The sequence below is a fragment of the Panthera tigris genome, chromosome X, assembly GCF_018350195.1.
Source record: "Panthera tigris isolate Pti1 chromosome X, P.tigris_Pti1_mat1.1, whole genome shotgun sequence".
NCBI classification, from domain to species: Eukaryota; Metazoa; Chordata; class Mammalia; order Carnivora; family Felidae; genus Panthera; species Panthera tigris.
The window spans coordinates 119,046,753-119,058,249 of record NC_056677.1 but is presented as its reverse complement, the minus strand read 5'-3'; the positions used below and the strand labels follow the sequence as shown (position 1 = coordinate 119,058,249).

The 11,497-nt window shown below is 44.9% G+C and overlaps 1 long non-coding RNA gene across 2 annotated transcripts; it reads right to left on the bottom strand.

Moving 5' to 3' along the window:
* Positions 1–4,364: 4,364 nt before the first annotated feature.
* LOC102966068 lies at positions 4,365–10,317 on the bottom strand. Of its 2 annotated transcripts, none has more exons than XR_006213531.1 (3): positions 10,193–10,317; positions 8,473–8,655; positions 4,365–4,595 (listed from the first exon to the last, which is right to left on the bottom strand). It is a non-coding gene; the product is annotated as an uncharacterized LOC102966068 (long non-coding RNA). The 2 variants fall into 2 exon arrangements; XR_006213532.1 differs by having other exon boundaries at positions 8,525–8,655.
* Between the last annotated feature and the right edge of the window lie 1,180 nt (positions 10,318–11,497).

The following is an 11,497-nucleotide window of genomic DNA, read 5'->3' as shown; positions in this document are numbered from 1 at the left end:
TGTAATCTTTTACCAGGAGGTAGGTTTTTTTAACGACTCTTTTTAATGCATTCATGTGTCTTTTCCAAATTCCATACTTTCTTCAATTGCTTTCCTAAGCTAAGAAACTGGCTTTGCCATTGTCAAGTATTTCTTACCTCTCAAGCATGCCACCTGTGGTTGCTGTGCAGCAGATGGTTTTTCATTTGGGAGGCTTGGATAGTGGGGAATTTTTTCATTAATAAATGTTGCAAAAGGCCTATTTTTTAAAATTTATCTGTGTATCAGACTGGAGATGATCAACATCCCTTTACAAAGATCTTTTACTTTTCATAAATTCGTTTTCCTCTTGCTTTTGGTTAATGTTAACTGCATGTCCTTTTTAATAGGTTTATCTATTTCAGTTGTTCACATATGTTTCCCTGAGTTCATTTTGGTTTTTCCTCTTCCACTGAAATATCTACACTCTCTCAGTGTACTTTGTTAATAGACAACATATCGCTGGGTCTTTTTTTATCCACTGTGTCAGTATGTCTCTTTTAATTGGTGTATTTAGACCATCTATATTTCTTTTTTTTTTTTTTAACGTTTATTTATTTTGGAGACAGAGAGAGACAGAGCATGAACAGGGGAGGGGCAGAGAGAGAGGGAGACACAGAATCCGAAACAGGCTCCAGGCTCTGAGCTGTCAGCACAAAGCCCGACGCGGGGCTCGAACTCACGGACCGTGAGATCATGACCTGAGCCGAAGTCGGACGTTTCACCGACCGAGCCACCCAGGCGCCCCTAGACCATCTATATTTCAAGTGGTTATTCTTATATTGTATTAATACCTACCATGTTTGTAACTGTTTCCTATGAGTTGCACTATTTTTGTGTCTCGTCCCCCCTTCCCATCTTGTTCTGCCTTCTCGGATTTTACCTGAACATTTTAATGAGTCCACTTTCTCTCCTCTCTCACCATATCGATTATACTTTTCAAAAATTGTTTTAGTGTTTGCCCAGGGGGTTACAATATAAATTTACGACTGACCCAAGTCAGCTCGCAGATAACATTCTATCACTTTGTGGATAGCGAAGGTCACATGACAGAATGTTCTCAATTCCTCCCTCCTGTCCCTTCTAACACTGTTGCCTTTCATTTCACTTTATCCGTACGCTTTAATTGTCTAATATGTTGTTAGTATTATTACTTTGAACAGTTATAATAGATCAATTAAACATAAGAGACTCTTAAACATAGAGAACAAACTTAGGGGTGCTGGAGGGGTTGTGGGTGGGGGGACGGACTAAATGGGTAAGGGGCATTAAGGAAGACACTTGTTGGGATGAGCACTGGGTGTTATACGCAGGAGATGACTTGTTGGAACCTACTCCTGAAATCGTTGCTGCACTATATGCTGACTAACTTGGATGTCAATTTAAAAAAAGAGAGTAAGTAAAATAATTTTTTTACCTTCATCTATTCTTTTTTTTTTTAATTTTTTAACGTTTATTTACTTTTTGAGAGTCAGAGAGAGACAGAGCATGAGCAAGGGAAGGACAGAGAAAGAGAGGGACGCACAGAATCCGAAGCAGGCTCCAGGCTCTGAGCTGTCCGCACAGAGCCCGATGCGGGGCTCGAACTCACAAACTGTGAGATCAGGACCTGAGCTGAAGTCAGACGCTCAACTAACTAAGCCACCCAGGCGCCCCTGCCTTCATCTATTCTTAAGCTGCCTTAAAATACTTTTAGAAAAGTCTATTTTCTTAGTCTGAGTTTCTTCGTTGAGCTGCACAGTTATAGCAGAGCCCTGGGTCCGATTATCTGTGTTTCTCTTGATTCCATACTCTTTCTGGTGCTGACTTCGTCCTCAGGATAGCTTTCTTCATATTCATAAGATAGCTGTGCCTTGGAAGTGGGGCTGTAGGATTTTTTGTTAATTGCCAGGATAGAACATGTTCTACTTCCCATAATATTAAACGTGTCTTAAGTTTACTTCTAATTTACTCCTAAACTCAATCGCTCTGTTCAGGGATTATTTCCATCACCTATCCAGTTAGGCTCGGGCTAGCGCCTATCTCTGTGTGTAGGGTGTAGTTAGTGCACTGTCTTAGTTTAGTATTCCTCCGTGGGACTGCTATTACCAGCCACCTCTGAACGAATCACTGATTGGCCTAGGCCTGAATTAGGGGCCAGCTCCTGATTGACTCACCAAGGGCAGAAGACGGAATTATCCTCTGGAGTGTAGACCAATCGGAGTCTACCCCTAGAGCTGAAAGTGGGGTTGATCCATTCCAAACCACCTTAAGTGCTATACAATTGGGGATGGGTGAAATGAATGTCACAGAAGCAACTATAACGTTTGCTGCCTAGACCAAATGCCGAAAGCTTTTTATAAGTGAAAAGTTATAAATAAGGAAAAGACAAATACGAAATGAGGGAGAACAAAAGATGTAATCAAGAAATTCACAAAAAAAGAAATACTAGTGATCAACATCAATAAAATATGAAAAGATATTTTATCTTACCACTAATCAAATTGTATATATATATATATATATATATATTTATATTTATATTTAAGTGAGATTACTTTTTCACGTATCATGTTTGCAAACTACTGTTCCTGCGTAGGGTTGGCAAGGATGTGAGAAAAATGGCATTCTCATCTATTTTCAGTCAGACTATGAATTGGCAATAAAAAAGTCTTCTGAAGGGCAGTTGCCAATTGATATAAAAAGCCTTGAAAAGAACGTACATTTTTACTTAGCATTTTAATTTTTAGGCATTTAATCTAAAAACATTACCAAAGAGTTTGCAAGCATCTGTGCACGTGTTTCTCCACAGCAACATTGTTTGTGAGAGCAAAGATTGTGAAGACACATGAAAATCCACAAAAAGCACATTATTAAGCTTTTTTGCGTTCTAGACGTCGCCCGATGTCAGGGACGCTGCAATGAACGGGACACGCACGGTCCCTGCCTTCATGAGACTTGGACCCAGGACGGGATGATGTGGGAATTCTGAACCCTGTAGCGATCGTTAGGAACGATGACCGATAGGTGTGTGTTGACATGGAAATATTTTCCCGAAATACTGTGCTGAAAGGAAGACTGCAATACAGCTTGCAGACTTTGATTCAACTTCTACAAATAAAAAAGTGTATACTGATTTATGTACGTACGCCCATCTAACGGTATATATTATATACATTATAAACATTCGAGGTAGAACAGTAAGCACCAAAACATTAGCAGTACATATTTCTGCGAGACGGCATTATGGGCGCTTTCTCATCTCATTGGTGACAGTTCTTGCATTTCCAGACTGTTTTGCATTGAGTATATATTGATAATCAGAAAACGTTAACAAAGCTATTTCACAGCAGAGCGATACAGCCATTACATTAACACATGCGCGGCCGTGCCTTTGCCCTCTTACCTCTTTGCGTCTCCGGGGCCATCTTTTCTCCCAACTCCCCCCTTCTACCTTCGATGGCGGTCATCGCCTGCACGTCTACTCCCGAAGGACCGGTGCTTCCTTGGGCCTCGGCGCCTTTGCGAAGTCTCCCCGCCTCGCTCGGTCTGGAAGGCGCCTGCCCACCCTTTCGCTTGTCTACCTGCTTCGGGTGTGCGAGGAGTCGCCTCGGGTGTCTTTACTTCAAAGCACCCGTCCCCTCCCTCCTTGCCTTCAGACCACGACAAACGCCTCCCCTCTTCACCACCACAGACGGCACGGTGCGGCCTGTGCGCCGCGAACCGAGTGGTCACGTAAACGGAGAGATGAATTTCCTATTCCTTCCCTCCTTTTCCTGCCTGCTGTCTCTCACCAGCGGCTCATCCCTTTCTACTGTCCTCCTCGCTCACCTGGTCCCCTCGGCACGAGCCCCGTCGCTTTTTCAGAAGGGCGCACGCAACGCCAATTGAGGGCTTTTGTCCCCGGCCGTTTCTTCTGCCCCCGGGAGAGCTGCAGAGTCGGTCCCTCGCTTTTTGAAGCCTTTGCCTAAATGCCCTGGATTAGTAAGGCCTTCCCTTACTGCCCTCGTCGGGGGCAGGGGGCAGGATTCCCCATTTCTCATCACCCATAACTGGCTCTCTATGCAGTAGCATTTAACTTCTTAGTTGTTTATGGTTCCCTTCCCTCTTCCTTGACTGGAACACAAGCCCCGTGAGGGCAGGGGTCTACGTCTTTTCGTTTTTGATGTGTCCTTTGCACCCACGACGGGGCCTGAAACACAGTAGGGGCTTAATTGTATCTGTTAAATGAGGAGTAACCATTAAACCACAGAATCCCTGCTTATTTTTACTGTCAAGTAAAAACAAATCCAGATTTATGTAAGAAGCAGCTTTATTCGAAAAGACCGCCGCAACAGAGAGAATGCTCTGACCACAGGTCCCGCGAGGGTCTCAGAATTGAACAGAAAAAGGTGTTTCTCTTATAGGAAAGGGGGAGCAGGGGCAGCAGGAAGTCGGCGTGCGTGTGCGGGGGCCCGCTGGTGGGAGCGAGCAGACGGCGTCATGGAAACGGGAAACGTTTCTCTGTCTTTAGCCCATTCTCAGAAGGAGCTATTGAATGGGGAATTTCTGCATCTTGGTTCTTGCTTAAGCTTGGGGGTGAGCCAAAATTCAGGAGCCTGTGAGGAGAAAAGCGTGACTAAAGTTTGGTTAAGCCAGGTCAGAGGGTATGTTATGGATAATTGGGAGCACTTGGTCAGTCCCTGGTGTTGCTTAAAATAGGCCAAGACAGGGGGCGCCTGGGTGGCTCGGTCAGGTAAGTGTCCAACTCTTGGTTTTGGCTCAGGTCACGATCTCACAGTTTGGTTCGTGAGTTCAAGCCCCGCAACTGACAGTGCAGAGCATGTTTGGGATTCTCTCTCTCCCTGCTCCTCCCCTGTGCTGTCTCTCTCTCTCTCTCTCTCTCTCTCTCTCAAATAAATAAAACTTAAGAAAATGAATTAAAAAAATAAAACAAAATAAAATAAAATAAAATAAAATAAAATAAAATAAAATAAAATAGGCAAAGACTGTCCTAAACACTACCATGGATAGAGTTAGAGTTGCCATGAGGTCAAAGTTGCCCACAGCGGTTTTCGCGGGTGGGCTGGACACACAGTCTTGTTGGCTTTGAAGTATTACCTATATTATATGTTGAGCATTTTATCAACCAACAGCTGTTGGAAGGTCTTAGAGACAAGGCACTGGTGAGAGGTATGCCTAGGAATATAACAAAAAGAATGATTACTAAAGGCTGAATGTGGGAGTAAACCCCAAATCTGATACCAGAAGGGAGTCTACCCAGAGGAGTCGAGGACATTGGACCCAAAGTGCCCTTAGATGGTAGAGTGAGAATAGCAGTGGTGATCTGATGGTTTGTGTTTGAATAGTTTTGGTGATAGCATAGACAATCCGAGATGTTTTGGAGAACATATGCATGGCAGTCCTTCTCACCACCGCTCACTGTGTAAGTGCCCCTTTGGGAAGCCAGAATCATGTCCAATGCCATAAGAGTTTAAAGGACCACTTGTTGAAACTTATGTAGTTCGGTGGCGATCACATTCGTGGTTTTGGTAAGGTTTCCCAGAGCAAAGCATGGAAATTATGGCAGTTTGTAAAGAAGTTCAAACTTTGAAAAGTGAGAAGACTTTGGTTTCTTAAATAATCAAGGACATAATAAAATCAACACAAAAGCATAGGGAATTACTCTGATGAGGCACAGTATTCTTGCCTTTCTTGACAGATTACTTAGAAGTCAAAGAAAAACTCTTATAATTTCCTATTAAGAGCAGATCTACAATCCAAAAACATTTTGTTATTTAACAGAGAAAAACCCAATTCCAGTTTTGTATGAGTATATTTGATATTAAATTTCCTTTTTAAAAAATGAAAAATAAGCCTGTTAATCCTTTGCCATCTTTGACCACAACACATAGAATCCCCCCTTTATCACTATTTACATCCGTTTCAATTTTATCCTACATTTTCTTCTTTTTTATTCTGGAGCAACCAGTCATTTTACCTTAGGACAAAACTATTTTTTCCCTTAATAAGAACACATCTTCTATGCTTTGCCTACAAAGTTGTTCCTATATGCTACTATTGCTACTGATAGAGTTTTACTCACAGATACTGCTTCCAACATTCATCCACAGTAACTTTAATTTTAGAGAAATCCAGGAGGTGGAAAATTGTGAACTGTCTGTCACACACCAGTATTTTGTAGCAGATCACCAGACCTTATGAATATAGGTCTCACAATTTTTATAGCTATAATTATCTCTTGTAGTATAACGTTTCATCGAGGCAAAAATGACTATTAATAGAGCCAAACATATATAGCCTTAAAAGTATGCTTACTAATTAGCGTTTCAATATTTATCTTATGTAAAAATGATCTAGTTATTTAATAAATATTCATTAATTAATTTAGCGTAAGTCTAAGGTTTGAATTTACCAGAAGATTTTGAAAACGGTTTTCAAGCTGACATATTATAAAACATAATTCGTGGCAACATAAAGTTTGTCAGGATAATGATTTAATTTGGTTCAACACAAATTTACATTTTTAACAATCTTAAATGTTTAATAGATGTAGCGTTAGTCTATTCAATCAGTAAACCCGTGTACGTTTTAGGAAGAATATTCCAAATAGAATAAAAAAGTCTGCTTATATTTTATCTAAACTTGATAAGTCAGTAGATAAAAGAGCTAATTTTATTAAACCAATAATACTAAACTAGTCTTGTTTGCCAAGATTTACTGAACTTGTGTTCACTTGAATTTTAAAAACTATAATATTACACTGTATGTTAACTAACTGGAATTTGTTTTCTTTTTTTTAATGTTTATTTATTTATTTATTTTTTTATTTTTTTAAATTTTTTTTTCAACGTTTTTTATTTATTTTTGGCACAGAGAGAGACAGAGCATGAACGGGGGAGGGGCACAGAGAGAGGGAGACACAGAATCGGAAACAGGCTCCAGGCTCTGAGCCATCAGCCCAGAGCCTGACGCGGGGCTCGAACTCACGAACCGCGAGATCGTGACCTGGCTGAAGTCGGACGCTTAGCCGACTGCGCCACCCAGGCGCCCCATAATGTTTATTTATTTTTGAGAGAGAGAGAGAGAGAGGGAGAGAGAAAATTCCAAGCAGGCCCCCTGCTGTCAGCACAGAGCCCGACCTGGAGCTCCAACTCAGGAACCACCAGATCATGACCTGGGCTGAAGTTGGACCCTTAACCGACTGAGCCACCCAGGCGCCCCAACTACCTGGAATTTAAATAAAAACTTTAAAAAATATTTGGGTTAGTTTCTATAAGACTATTTTTGAAAATCCTAGATGTTAAATTCCGTTAACTTTTGAGAATTTTAGACATATTTAATTTATAGAAGTGCTTATTTACCTCTAAGCCAATTAAAATAGAGTTCTTTAAGGCATTTTATAATCTAATATGTTAATACTATCTAGGGATAGGAAAAGAACATACATAAATACATAGACAGGCAGACACAGAGAACTAATGGCTGAACTAATGGCTTTAATTTCTAATTTTTAACTCATTGGTTACAAACAGTTGGCTCTTGCCCTTGGACACCTTTACGTTTTTATAAAAATCAGGACTACATTTCTGGCGGATGGGGCAATGGAGGACATCTGCTCATTATGAGAGCTGAAGCGCCCCCAACAATATTAGTGGAGGAGACCCTTAATTTTCTTTGGAGGCTGTGGATTAAATCTTGGGCAAGGGACTGAGGAGATATCAGGTGACCGTCTGTCTGGGTGTCTAAAGCTCATCTGAGTTGATAAAGCACTCAGCCTGTTTCTGAGTAGCTTTTTCAGCATTAGGTGTTTGCTCTCGGGGTCCCGAAGCCGCTCAATAACTTCCAACAGGGAGAGGGGGGCCTAGAGTTTAAGTGACTATAAGATGTTGAAGGGCCCAAGTGGGATGGAAAAAGTTTGGCAGAAGTGGATAGAGGGATAGAGGAGGTAGGAGTGTTAAAGGGGGAGAGACGGATCGAAGGATTCAGGGAGATGAAGGGAAGTTTGAAGGTCATGAAAAGGAAGAAGGAGGATGGGGGGGCGGGTGATAGAAGGGATAGGTAATTGATGAGCCAGCATGAGGAGATCCCATGTTTCCCAAAGAGGCCACCAAAATTCTAAATTCTCTGTAGTAAAATCTTGCTACTTTTGAAGGTATTGAACTGAATTAATGCCATAATGATGGAGCATATAGTCCAGCAGGGAAAGTAGAGTGAGAGTTACCCACGATATTAGTTCATTAGACCAGAGATAAGCCCTTAAAGAAGCCAGGAAAGAGTCCTGCTTGATTACTCCCCTGTATCGTCCCTGTCGGAAGGGCCAAAGAAATTCCCTCCTCCAATTCCCAAGGAAAAACAAAGGAGTCATCATACAGAAGAGTAGGGAAGTTTCCTTCTCAAGAGTCAGGGAACGACTGCCCACTCAAAGTGCCAAAGAAAGATTCCTATGCCCAAAGAATCAAAGTAACTCCTTACTGTGCTGTAATAGACATGATGCCCAGAGCACTGGTGCGAGAACTGAATTTACCAAAAGATTCCCGAATTCACGAACAAGAGCCGAGTTCGAAGAAATTGCAAGGTGCCGTTAGGTACCTGGGCAGGTACGACAGGGTTCTGTAAGTGAAGTCCAATCTTGAGTTGCCTCACGACACTTTAAATCTGTCAGTAAAACAGATCCAGGGGTAGGTAAAGAAAGAATTTATGAAAAGACTGTTGCAATAGAGAGAATGCTCCGACCGCAAGATCCACAGGCATCTCAAAATCGAACAGGAAAAGGCTTTTTTTTTTTTTTTTAAATAAGGAGCGGTGAGCAGGGCTAGCAGGAACTATGACAGGGATGGGAAGCTGTGGGGGTGAATGGGCAGCATGATCTGGGGCGGGGGGTGGTTAGTAGGAATGTTTCTCTCGAGGACAGCAAGGAATGAGCTGCATCTCAGTGCCTGCTTAGGCTCGAGCGTGAGCCCAAATGTAGGGGTCTGTGGAGAGGAGGGAAGTTACCAAACCAACGGGTTACTAAGGAGCAGTTGTGTGAGTACTTGGTCATTACCATTCCGAAAACTCCCTCAATTCCCACCTTGCCTCTCTCTTCAAGTTGGTATTGCCCAGTGTCCTGAAGAATGGTTTAAAATATCATACTTTAGGGGCGCCTGGGTGGCTCAGTCGGTTAAGCAGCCGACTTTGGCTCAGGTCATGATCTCTCGGTCCGTGAGTTCGAGCCCCGCATCGGGCTCTGGGCTGACAGCTCAGAGCCTGGAGCCTGTTTCAGATTCTGTGTCTCCCTCTCTCTGACCCTCCCCCGTTCATGCTCTCTCTCTGTCTCAAAAATAAATAAACATTAAAAAAATTTTAAAAAAATATCATACTTTAGAAAGTCAAAGCGTCAGGGACATCTGGGTGGCTCAGTCGGTTAACCGTCTGACTTCAGGTTAAGCTTCCGACTTGGGCTCAGGTCATGATCTCATAGCTCATGGGTTCGAGCCCCGCGTGGGGGCTCTGTGCTGACAGCTCAGAGCCTGGAGCAGCTTTGGATTCTGTGTCTCCCTCTCTCTTTGCCCCTTCCCTGCTCATGCTCTGTGTGCGTGTGTGTGTGTGTCTCAAAAATAAATAAACATTTTTTAAAAATTAAAAAAAAAAGTCAAAGCGTCAGAGTAGCCACATTTCCAGTGTAACCATGTCGTCGGCTTCTCAAACTTCTGTTCCCTGGTCAAACTAAATGAGATCCTAGCCTTTGAGCGTGTCCCAGATATGTTTATCCAGAGCTATTTCTGCCCCCATCTTAGCATAATCATTATTAGCAGATTTAATGAAATAGGTATTTCACAGCTGTTTCCCTGAGATCATCTCAACTCCCTACGCAGACCCCGTCACTAAAACTTCCGGTGAAATTCTAACCACCTCCCAGCCAGAAGATGAAATCATGGTGTTCCAGACTTTTCCCTGGGGTTCAGATGGCCCCTGGTCCACATGTGACCATCGCAGCCACTATCCCCCCAGGAAATGGCTCCTGGGAAGTCCCTTTGTTTCCTGCTAGATCCCATATTTGTAAAGAACTGGACACACGTCGGGATACGGAGTAAGACACAAGTGGGTAAAACGGTGTTGCTAGCTAGTTAGGAACACCATTTCTAACCATACAGGCAGGGGGGATTTTTTTTCTCTCCCGAGGGAACCAGAGTCGGGAGCCACCCTCGTCTACCTGCTTCGGGACCCTGCGGCATGCCTTCTTCGTCTTCGTAACTACGGTCCTGTCTGAAGTCTTTCCTCGGGGCCTTGACTGAGAATACTGTATTGGACGCGCTAATTTTTATCAGCTCCCAGGCCCTTGGCCTTTGCCTGGTGCTAGAGAACTACAACACCCAGAATGCTCTCCTCCGTAAGCCGCGGCGCCGCTGGCCAATGAAGAGGCCGGAGAGGGTCGTCTGCGTGCATTACGCGCCCTCTCGGGGCGGGACTTCTGGCTCGGTCCTCGCCGTGGTTATCTTACCCGTTCCCGGCCCGGGATCCCCGAGTCACACCGGAGGTGACGGAAGAGAAGACGTCCCCGCGGCACTGAGCCGGGCCTGAGGCTCGGCGGCGTCGCCGCCCGGTGTCACCCCGCCGCCGGGGCGGGCTGGGGCCCGCGGAGCTCGGGTCCCCGCCCGGGTCTCCTGGCCTCACTCCGCCAGCAGGCCCCGATGGCGGCGGCGGCTGCGCTGTCGGACCCGGCGCAGGGGTGCAGTCGTTGCCAGGTGCTCACCCGCCCGACGCCACCTCCCCATCCTAAAGCTCCGAATGAGGGCGCCTGCCTTGGTCACTGAAGGCCGGGCGGCTGTGTCCAACACGGTGGGGTGCTCTGAGTGGGGTCCCCATTTCCGACAGCCAGTGGGAGAACGTGGAGGGGGAGTTGCAGGCAGAAGGACGAGCACGTGCAAAAGCTTGGACGTGCGACTGGGGCGGGAGCCCTCGGGATACCTCGAGGGAAGCCGAGCGCCCCTGCGGTGTCCGCGGGCAGTGGAACCTGGGGGGCGGAGTCACACCCGGGAAGGCACCTGACCGGCGGGACCTTCCTTCCTGGGCCGCCACAAGCCACGGAGAGTGGGGGACGCAAGAGGGACAGGATCTGCGCTAGGATTTTAAGTTTCCCCAAAGTTGCTCGGGGGGTGGGAGAGGGGCGATGAAGGTGGAGGCAGGGAGACCGATGAGACTGCCGCAGTAGAGTCCAGGAGCGTCAGGACGGGGTCCAGACTAGGGTGAAGGCAAAGCACCCTGAGTCCAGATAGAGCTTAGGGACAGAGTCCTCTGCCTGCTGCATCAGGCTGTGAAGGAAGGTAGGGAGTGAAGGACCACCCTAAGTTTTTTGGTTTCTTTTTTCTTTTCTTCTTCTTCTTCTTCCTCTTCTCCTTCTTTTCTGAACATCTGGGAGAATGAGGATGAAGAAATTGGGTGGAGGGAGCAGGCTGTAGGGGGGAAGGTCAGAAGTTGCATTTTGGACCCGGTGAATCTGAAGATGTTCCAGAAGTGG